The 11,094-nt window shown below is 45.2% G+C and overlaps 1 long non-coding RNA gene across 1 annotated transcript; it reads left to right on the top strand.

The window, feature by feature from the left end:
* The first annotated feature begins 540 nt into the window (after window positions 1-540).
* On the top strand, window positions 541-7,796 carry LOC132813245 (uncharacterized). Its single transcript, XR_009644028.1, has 3 exons — window positions 541-578; window positions 1,215-1,321; window positions 7,746-7,796. It is a non-coding gene; the product is annotated as an uncharacterized LOC132813245 (long non-coding RNA).
* The last annotated feature ends 3,298 nt before the right edge of the window (window positions 7,797-11,094 follow it).

Below are 11,094 nucleotides of genomic sequence, written 5' to 3'. Positions count from 1 at the left end.
CAGCACTGTCCCCATGACTTGTCCGGACTTGCCCTACCTGCCTGTCTTCTTTTCCACCTATCCACTCCACCCTCTCCTCCCTGACCTGTCACCTTCATCCCCTCCCCCACTCACCGTTGGACTCTATGCTACCTTCTCCCCACCCTCCTCTCGCTTATCTCTCCACGCTTCAGGCTCACTGCCTTTATTCCTGATGAAGGGCTTTTGCCCGAAACGTCGATTTCTCTGCACTTTGGATGCTGCATGAACTGCTGTGCTCTTCCAGCACCACTGATCCAGAATCTGGTTTCCAGCATCTGCAGTCATTGTTGTTACCTCTCCCATCACATGACCCAACATCTCAGCACAAGCAGGACACACTGCGCATGCTCCAGCCAACAGTGACCCCGGGTGATTGATGTCAGCACCGGACCAATGAAAGGACGGTGGGCGGAGCTGGAGGACCGAGCGGGAGTTCGATTCTTCAACCAATCACAGTGAATGAAGGGCGGAGCTAAAGTAAACCATGTGATCACCCTCGCGCCCGACACAGAGTCGCTGTATTGAATGCTCGGGAAGTTATGGAGAGAAAGGAGACGGTAAGGAAAGAAATAAATAGGGAAACTGGAAAAAAACTGTGTTGCTATGAGCGGAGAGGTTTTACAAACAAATTGTGCACGTCGGAAAACACAAATTTGAACGTCCCAGTCCCGTGTTTGCAGTAAATGAGGAATTGCCTCAGCGGCTGCAGGCCTGAGTGAGCGCCGCCATCTTTATTCGGGACAACGATTCACTGGACACGTGCGGAGCCGCCATCTTTGTAGGGGGCAAGGTGCAGCCAGGCGCATGTGCAGCCTTTCTCTAGTGTGGAGTCATTGTGATGACAGCAGCCAATCCTGCTCTGATTCACCTCTGGCCTCCCACAGGACCACTTTGTCAATATCTAGCTTCCTCAGTCTCGAACCATGGGTGTATTTTTGGTCTGTTTAATACTGTATTATTACTTTTATAGACACTTTGTAAATGAGTTTTTCGCTGTGGCCCAGCACCTGACCATGTGCTGCTCTATTATCAGATTACTTTTTTTCTTGAATATTTTTGACAGTCAAGAATTCTTTTTCCAATAAGCAAGTGTATTTTCCTTCCATTTCTGACTATCAAATTCTGCACCATTTTCATTTCCTGTAATTCATTTTGCACTCCCTGAAACATCAACTGTGTTTTTCCTTCCACAGATCCCAGTGATTAATGCCAAAGCCCTGTTGCCTGTGGAGAGGGTGATGTTTGACTTTCTTGTACAGCTGCAGTTTGTGTGGTGAAGGTGCTCCCACAATGTGGTTGGGTAAGAGACATTACAGATTATTCATTACAGCAACAGTGATGATTTGAAGATAATGTCCAAATCAAGAACAGTTTGTAGTTTTATTATCATGCTTTCACAAAAATATTATTGAGAACTTTAGATATGAGGCCAGAGATGGAGATATTTGGTCAGGTGACCAAAAGCATTGCCAAAAAGTAGGTTTTGAGGGATGTCTTAAAAGTGGAAAGCAGACCTGTGAGGTTTTGTCTGCAAATTCCAGACCATGTTGCTTTAGCAACTGTAGAATCAGCCAAACAATTGAAATAATGAATTAACAAATCATTGGGAGTCTCGAAGAAAATGGGTTGTCGAGGTCTCAAAGGATGTGTGGTGCAGGGAGCTAGGGATGATCACAGCCAGGAATTATATGAAGAGTGAGTTTTCTAAATTGTTGTTGCTTATGAATAGGAGCCTTTTGATGGATCAACATGTTTTGGGAGAAGTGAGCACATGGGTGACAGTTTTCAATTTTTCTTGAGATTACAGGGAGGTTGAACTTGGGAGACTGGCTAGGAGTGTGTTTGGATAATTAAGTCTGGAGATAACACACGATGGCTGAGAGTTTCAGTATATGAGCTGAGATGAGGGTGGAATCAGCTAGAAATAGTGGTGTTGGAGTGGGACTGGGCTGTGACTCTCTCCTCACCGCTGGGATTCAGCTGGTTGTCAAATTGTGAATCAGGGCGGTAACACAATTGGGAGCTGCTGCTTGGTCGTCCTGCTAATGACTACTTCCATCATTTTACTGCTGATCGAGTTGGACTGATGGAGGGAAATTGCCTAGATTGGATTTGCCCTGTGTTTTTATTTGAACATCCCTGGGCAATGTTCCACATTGTTGGTAGATTCCAGTGCTGGAGCGGTACGTGACTTGGTGGGTGGCAAGTTCTGGAGCACAAGCTATCAGTATTATTGCCAGAATGTTAGCAGGACCCTAAGCCTTTACACGACTTAACCATTTTGTTATTATTCAAACTAAATCGAACTGGCTTAAAGCTCACATCTGTGACGTTAGGAACCGTTGGAGAAGGCTGAGATGGATCATCCCACTTTGTATCTGGCTGAAAATTGCTGCAAATGCTATCTTCTGTATGGATGTGTGAAACCCTCCATCAGTAAGGGTGGGGATATCTGTCGTGCTTCCTGCAACGAGTTGTTTAATTGTCCATTACCATTCACAACTGGGTGTGGCAGAACTGCAGAGCTCTGATCCACTCCATTGGATGTAGGATCACTTAGCTCTGTTGCTTGCTGCTGATGCTGTTTGATATGCAGATAGTCCTGCTTGGTAGCTTCACCAGGTTGGCACTTCATTTTTAGGTATGCCTGGTGCTGCTCATGGCATGCCCTCCTTTCCTGTCCATTGTGATGGGTGAGTGCGGGATGTACAAATCCATGAGGTTACAGATTGTGCTGGAGTACAGTTCTGTTGCTGCTGTTATCCCACAGTGCCTCAGAGAGATCCAGTTTGAGTTCCTACATCTGTCCCATTTAGCACGGTGATAGTACCTCTCAGCACAATGGAGGTTTTTCTCAACTTTATGGCGAGGCTTTGTCTCCAAAAGGACTGTGTGATGGTCGCTCTTACCGATAGTGTCATGGACAGATGCATTTGCAGCTGGTAGTTTCATAACGATAAGGTGTAGTATCTTTTTCCCTCTTGCTGGTTCCCTCACCACCTGCTGCAAACCCCATTTGAACAGTTCTGTCCTTGAGGACTGAGACAGCTCAGTCTGAGCTACTCTATCAGCTACTGAGTTAGACTCACCTTCCCAGAAGTCCTTCGCTCCTACCTCGCACCGCTAATATTCCATGTCTTTTTTTTCACTGGAGAAGGATGTGGAAGCTAGAGAGTTTGGAGAAATGAATAGTGAGAACTTGAAAAGTGTCTGTTACAGAGGAGGAGTTTCAGGATGTCTTAAATTGCATCAAGGTGGATAAAGCCTTGGGACCTGATCAGGTGTATTCCAGAAATTTGTGGGAAGCTCGGGAAGTGATTGCTGGGCCACTCCCTGACATATTGGTATTATCGTTCGTGACAGGTGAGGTGCTGGAAGACGGGTGCCATTTTTTTTTTATATAAAAAGGTGGTAAAAAAAAGGCCAAGGAACAAGAGAACAGTGAGCCTGAAGTCAGTGGCAGGCAAGTTGTTGGAAGGGATTCTGAGGGACAGGATTTACATGTATTTGGAAAGACAAGGAATGATTAGAGAGTCAGCATGGCTTTGTGCGTGGGAAATTGTCTCTCTAACCTGATTGAGTTTTTTTTGAAGAAATGCTAGGAAGATTGATGAAGCCAGACTGTGGGCATTGTCTATATGGGCATTGAACAAGGTTCCACAAAGCAGACTGGTTAGCAAGGTTAGATAACATGGAATGCAGGGAGAACTATCTATTTGGATACAAAACAGGCTTGAAGATAGGAGACAGTGGGTGGTGATGAAGGGTTGCTTTGTGGACTGGAAGTCTCTGAAAAGCAGTGTGCTGCAGGAATGGATATTGGGTCCTTAAATAAATGACTTCGATGTGAATATATGAGGTAGGTTTACAGAAAATACAAAATTGTAGGTGTAGTGGACAGTGAAGAAGGTTAGTTTAGAATACAACAGGATCTTGATCAGATGGGCCATTCGAGTGAGGAATGGCAGATGGAGTTCAATTTAGACAAATGTGAGCTGCTGCATTTTGGTAAGGCAAATCAGGACAGGACTTAATGTATTTAATGGTAAGTTCCTGGGGAGTGTTGCTGAAAAAAGAGGTACATTGTTCCTTGAATGTAGAGTCGCAGGTAGGCAGGTAGTGAAGGTGGTGTTTGGTATGCTTATATTTATTGGTCAATGCATTGAATACAGAAGCTGGGACGTCATATTGTGGCTGGATAGGACATTTGACAATGAGAACCTTTTCCCACGTATGGAGTCAGCTATTACGAGGGGGCATAGCTTTAAATTAAGGGGAGGTAAGTATAGGACAGATGTTAGGGGTAGATTCTTTTATCAGCGAGTCGTGAGTTCATGGAATGCCCTGCCAGTAGCAGTGGTGGACTCTCCCTTTTTATGGGCATTTAAGCGGGCATTGGATAGGCAAATGGAGGATAGTGGGCTCGTGTAGGTTAGGTGGGCTTGGGTCGGCGCAACATCGAGGGCCAAAGGGCCCGTATAGCACTGTATTTTTCTATGTTCTATGATAAAGCCATTTCAGGAATTCCGTTTTGAGTTCGAATTTTTCTGTTCTGAGAAGGATGTTGTGAAACTTGAAATGGTTCAGACAAGATTTACAAAGATTTGCTACAGTTGGAGGATTTGGTCTACACGGGGAGGTTAAATAGGCTGGGGTTAATTTCCATTGAGAATCAAAGGCTGAGAGGTGACGTTTGGGAGATTTATAAAATCACGAGGGGCGTGGATATGGTGAACAGCTGGGGTCTTTTTTTGCCCCCCGGTTAGGCGAGTCCAAAACAAGACCACGTGGGTTTAAGTTGAGAGGGCAAAGATTTAAAAGGGGCAACGTTTTCAAGCTGAGTGTGGTATGTGAATGGAATGAGCTGCCAGATGAAGTAGTGGAGACTGATACAATTACAACATTTAAAAGGCATCCAATTGGGTACGTGATTAGGAAGGGTTTTGAGGAATTCAGACCAATAGCTGACAAGTGGGACTTCGTTAGTTTAGGATTTCTAGTTGGCATGGGCGAATTGGTCCATTGTTTCTGAGCTGTACATCTCTCAGCACAGATAATTCTTGGATCTGAGAAGGTTAAGCAGTGATTTCGACCAGGTGCAAATTTGTTTCTCGGATATTTTAATGTGTAGAGAGAGGGGAATTGTTAACAATGTCACAATATTAGTAACTACTTTAAGTTAAATGGAAAATAATGTGAATATGTGACCTATATTTTACTGAGTACATTCTGAGCATCTGGAACAGTCTGAACAGCGTGTGGACACAGATTCAGCAGGTGTTCTCAAACAGATTTGCAATTTTACTTTATACAGAAAGATTGGGGGGCTGTGGGTAAATGCGAGGGGAGTTGGGACGGATTTGCAGCATCTCCAGAGGGAGAGCGTACAGCCCCAATGGGCTGAATAGCCCCCAGCCCCTGTGCTCTGTGATACTGCCCTATTCACTGTGAAGTATGAATCTCACCCCAAGGCAGAGAGAGCGAGGAGCCCACCACTCACCTCACAGTGGGGGATGGCTTGATTGATGGCAGCTCCAGACCAATGGGAGGAGAGGCTGTGTGGTCCTGCAGCCAATGGGAGTGAATGAGGGGTGTGGCCAGCAAGACGACACCTGTCCATGAGCTGTGCAGGTGCAGTGTCACTTGGTGGGTGTGGGAGAGACAGCAGAGACTGGGACAGAGGCTGTAGGACCTGAATTACAAACTCCCGGTAAATTAAAACCAAAAGAACTGCAGATGCTGTAAATCAGAAACAACAATCAGCAGGTTCTGGAGAAGCTCAGCAGGTCTGGCAGCATCTGTGACGAGAAATCAGAGTTAACGTTTCAGATCCGGTGTCCCTTCCTCACAGCTGATGTTACTGTGAGAACAAATGTTGGTTTATATACAGAAGGTAGGGTTTAGGGGAGCATGTAGGGAGTAAAGAATAGGTAGGGATAGAGCGAGAAGAATGGTTGGGTAAAGGAGTAGATAACGATCTGGCTGGGGGAGGGTAACTAGCTGTTAATGGAGACTGAGTGGCAAACCATAGGTAGTGTGTAATGACAGGCTGTGAGAACAAGGCCAAGTGTGTGGGGTAGGGGACTAGGACATGGGGTTGTTAAGCTATGGATAGCCACTAACTGTCTCCGTTGTAAGCTGTTCCCCACAAACATCACTCCACGATTGCAGCTGCAGATGGGTGGCACAGTGGTTAGCACTGTTACATCACAGAGCCAGAGACCTGCGTTCAATTCCCACTTCAGGCAACTGTCTGTGTGGAGTTTGCACATTCTCCCCGTGTCTGTGTGGGTTTTATCCGGGTGCTCCGGTTTCCTCCCACAGTCCAAAAGTGTGCAGATTAGGTGAATTGGCTATGCTAAATTGCCCGTTGTGATAGATGTAGGTGTTTGGGTCTGGGTGGGTTGCTCATTCGAGGGTTGGTGTGGGCTTGTTCGGCCAAAGGGCCTGTTTCCACACTGTAAGTAATCTAATCTAAAAAAAACCTCTTGAATATCTTTCCTAACCCCTCTGTCCTCCTTAAATATGTATCTTAAAGTTGTTCTCTTTAATCAATGTTTCCAGCATTCGTGAAACATTTTAGGAGAATTGTCAGTGTGAAAGGCTCCATAAAATGCAGGTAGTTGTTGTTAATGTCTGACATCAGGAGAAACGGGAATGAACCCTCACTCTTATACCTCTTATAAGAAGATGGGGATGGGACTGGAAGACCAGGCAGTGCCTGTCGGTCCTCCAACCAATCGGAGTGAATGAGGGGCGTGGCTATAAGCAACCACGTGATCCGCTTCACTGACAGCACAGTGTGTGTTGTGACCAAGGCATTGGAAATGTGTGAAGGTGCAGGGCACGGGGAAGGAAAGGCATATTGACCAGGAAGAGAAGGAAATTTTAATGACACGGGCTGAGACGTTTTACAGAACTTAGTGCACATCGGAAAACACAAATCTGAAAATCCCAGGACAGTGTTTGTGGCAAACGGGAAAATGCTTCAAATGGTGAATGGTGCGAGTGAGCACCGCCACCTTTATTGGCGGCAGTGATTCATGGGACAGGAGTGTGGCAGCCAATTTTGTGAAGGGACAAGCTGCAGGGGGACACATGCACAGCTTTGCCTGGCAGGGAGTGATAGGTCAGGATTTACAGAGTGTCAGAGTCAGGGTGTTTTCAATGTCAGAGTGTGATGCTGGAAAAGCACAGCCGGTCAAGCAGCAGCCAATCAGTGGGAAGGAAGATGGACAAGAAGGTGGTGCCGAGTTGGAAGGCTGGATCTGGGATAAGGTGGGGGGAGTGGAAATGAGGAAACTGGTGAAATCCACATTGATCCCATGTGGTTGGAGTATCCGAACACAGATAATGAGGCGTTCTTCCTCCAGGCATCAGATGCCTGGGATTTGGCGATGGATGTGGCCCAGGATCTCTATGTCCTTGGTGGAGCGGGAAGGGGAGTTAATGTCTTGGGAAACAGGGTGTTTGGGTTGTTCAGTGTTTTACTGTTACTTTCACAGACCTTTTGTAAGTTAATTTTCCTCTGCTGCCCAACCACTGACAACGTGCTGCTCTCTAAATGGACTGAATTTTCCACAATCACTTTGCCAGTGAATCATTCTTTTTACAACAAAAGAGTGCATTTTCCTTCCATTTCTGACTATCAAATTCTGCAACATTTTCATTCCCTGTAATGCATTTATCACTCCCTGAAATATCAACTGTTTCTCCGTCCACAGATCCCAGTGATTAATGCCAAAGCCCCATTGCCTGTGGAGAGGGTGATGTTTGACTTCCCTGTACCGCTGCAGTTTGTGTGGTGAAGGTGCTCCCACAATGTGGTTGGGTAAGAGACATTACAGATTATTCACTCAGCAACAGAGAAAAGTTGAAAATGTATGTGCAAATCAACAACAGTTTGTATTTTTATCATTTTTATAATTTCACAGAAATACTATTGATAATTTCTGACAGTAGGCAACAGATTTGTATATTAGGTCAGGTGATCAAAATAATTGCCAAATAAGCAGGTTTTCAGGAATACCTTAAAGGAGAAAAACAGATATGAAAGGATTAGGATAGGAATTCCAGACCGTGTTGCCTTGGCAACAGTAGAAACAGCCAATCCGGTGAAGCAATGAATAAACACATCGTTGGGAGTCTGAAAGAAAATGAGTTGTTGAGGTCTCACAGGTTGTGTGGTGCTGGGAGACAGGGATGTTCACAGCCAGGAATTACATCAAGGGAGAGAATTTTAAGTTGCTTGTAAACGGGAGCCTTTTGTTGGATGAACAAGTTTTAGAACAAGTGAGCACTTGGGCAGTAGAGTTTTAGATATTCTTGAGATTACATGTAAGTTGAATGTGGGAGGCTGGCCAGGAGTGTGTTTGGATAATGAAGTCTGGAGATAACACAGGGATGGACGAGTATTTCAGTAAATTAGCTGAGACTAGGGTGGAGTTGGGTGATCTCACGAATGTAGAAATAGAATGTAGAGTCAGGCTCTTCCTCATCATCATCATCATCATCACTCCCCCTCACCAATTCACAGATATTGTTCCTTGTTCTGTTTGTCTTTTCTGGTTATGTCCTGCTCACCCATTCTGCTACTAACTAATATTTTACTTCAAGGTTGTTGGAAAATCCTTCTCCATCTCCACTCTCCCTTTGCTTTCTGAAGTCCTTGTATTTGGTGTCCCTCAAGGATCTATCCTTGGTCCCTCCAGTTTCTCACCTACATACTGCCAGGAGGTGACAACGTCCAAAAGCACTGTTAGGTTTCACATGTACACTGACAATGTCCAGCTCTACCTCCCCACCATCCCTCCCCATTGCTCCACTGTTATTCTGTTATCAAACTGCTTGCCACACTCCCACTACTCGATTAGCTGCAATTTCCTCCAATGAAACATTGCAATGGTTAAACCCATTGCCTTCAGTTGCTATTACAAATTCCTTCGCCCTTACTGCTGAGCCCTTCTCTCTCACTGGGAACTGAGGCAGAACTACACTTCACAATATTGCTTTCCTATTCTGACGCCAAGGTGACCTTCTGATCAGACATCTACACAATCACAAACACCAGGAATTCCAATCTGTAAAATGTTGCTTGTCTCCCCCTCGCCCCAGCTCCATTGCTACTGAAAACCCTTACCCGTGTTGGTGTTGCATTAAAGTTGACAAAACTAAAACAGAACACTTGATTCCGCGACTGACCCAGAATCTGGTTCTAGGTGCCCTCATGCTGGGACACATCCTGTCAGTCTTTACCTTGTCAAACCCCTGAGGAAGCCGATATGTTTGAAAGAGTTCACTTCCTGTTCTTCCCAAATCGAGTGAGTAGAGTCCGGACTTCTTCAGTCTTTTCTTAAAGGAGAATCCCTTTAAACCAAGGATCATCCCAGTCAATCTTCTCTGAATGCCTCCGATGAAGTGATGTATTACCTTAAATAAACGGACCAAAACTTCTCTCATTACTCCAGATGTGGTCTCACTCACACTTTATAAAGTTGTTCTCAGGTATAGACTTCAAACTCTTATACTGCAAATCCCTTGAAATCAGGAGCAATATTCCATTCCCCTTCCTGATGACCTGGTGTAACCTTGTGCTAGCTTGCTTTGTTTCCTGCACATTTACCTCTTGGTCCCTTTGTGGTGCAGCTTTCTACAGTTTCCACCAATTAAATAGTCCTCTGTTCTTTTTATTATCTCCTCCAAAATGAACAACTTCACATTTTCCCAAGTGATACTCCATTTGCCAACTTGTTGCCCACTTCTCCAATGAATCCCTCTGTCTAAACTGTTTATAATCCTTTTGGAACTTTACTGTTATGCCTTTCCTAGGAGATTTTCCCCATCATTCTTCTAAACTTTTCCTGGGAACACTGGGCAGTGGGAAGCATGCAGAGTTCCTGTCTTTTACGGGATACTCTATGAATGATTGGGAGGACCTTACTGCCTATCTGGTCAGAATGGTGACAACTTGCCCATCGAGCTGCATGAGCCTTTCACCCCCCCCCCCCAACCCCCATGTCTTATTGATGGGGCACAGCGGCAGCACAGAAGGAAAGAAGAAGCAGCAAATCCTGCTCTCCACATCTCACTAACACTTGGAAAATTTTCTCCCATGTGTCAAAGATCTGCCCTGTTTAGTTACATGAAGTCCCAAGATGGAAACTAATAGAAACCCACGTAGATTTCCCCCTGAATTGACTGCTGACCTCCACGACGGGTAATGTGTCCAGTCATCCTGGGCCAGGAGGAGGGGATGGTGCGAGTTTCTAACCTGATCTGATAGTGACGGATTTTATAAACTTGTATTACAGGTGGACATTCAGATGGTAACCTCAGTATTTGAAACACCAAACTCTGACAGAATTACTCAATTCATCAGGACCTGGATATTTGCATTTAGTTGTGAGTATTGTGTTCCAGCTCATTCCTATTTGATGCATAAAAGTTCTCCTTTGAATCAAACCATCCTCTCAATAGATCTCCCCCAGGTCTTTCATATACGTCTAGTCAACAGTTTATGATGAGCTAATGAGTGTAAGGTTGATTGTTCTAATGTATAATTTCTGTAAACCCGTCTGTCACAGTGCAGCCACAATTTCCTCTGCTACAAGGAGAACAATCTCAGTTTCCCCAACCCCTGATTCCCCAATGTCTGTTTGCTCTCTATAAGGCATACATCAGGATTGTGTTGGAACATTCTCCACTTGCCTGGCAGCCCCCAACAATATTAAAGAAAGTGAACATCCTCCAGGACAAAGCACTGTGCCTGAGTAGTGTCCCATCCACCACCTTCAGCATTCCCTCTCCCCAACCCAGAGACACACTGGCATCACTGTGTAAAAGGTGAAGGCAGCATTGTCCTCCCAGACCATAGGGCTGCGCTCTCATTAGGGAGAAATGACTGGTGGTGGTTTAACCTGAAGGTTACCCAGCCCACGCAAGGGGAGAGGTTAGAAAGGAGAGTCTATCTATTGGAGGTGGATATCCTTGATCTGTACCATTAACACCCATGTCCCTGCAACTAAAATCCCCCATTCCTTGTACCATCCTGGTAAATCTCCTGTGCCCCCTCTC

The sequence above is a fragment of the Hemiscyllium ocellatum genome, unplaced genomic scaffold (genome assembly GCF_020745735.1).
Source record: "Hemiscyllium ocellatum isolate sHemOce1 unplaced genomic scaffold, sHemOce1.pat.X.cur. scaffold_356_pat_ctg1, whole genome shotgun sequence".
Taxonomy (NCBI): Eukaryota; Metazoa; Chordata; class Chondrichthyes; order Orectolobiformes; family Hemiscylliidae; genus Hemiscyllium; species Hemiscyllium ocellatum.
The sequence above is the reverse complement of the archived record's forward strand: the minus strand, read 5'-3'. Positions and strand labels throughout refer to the sequence as shown.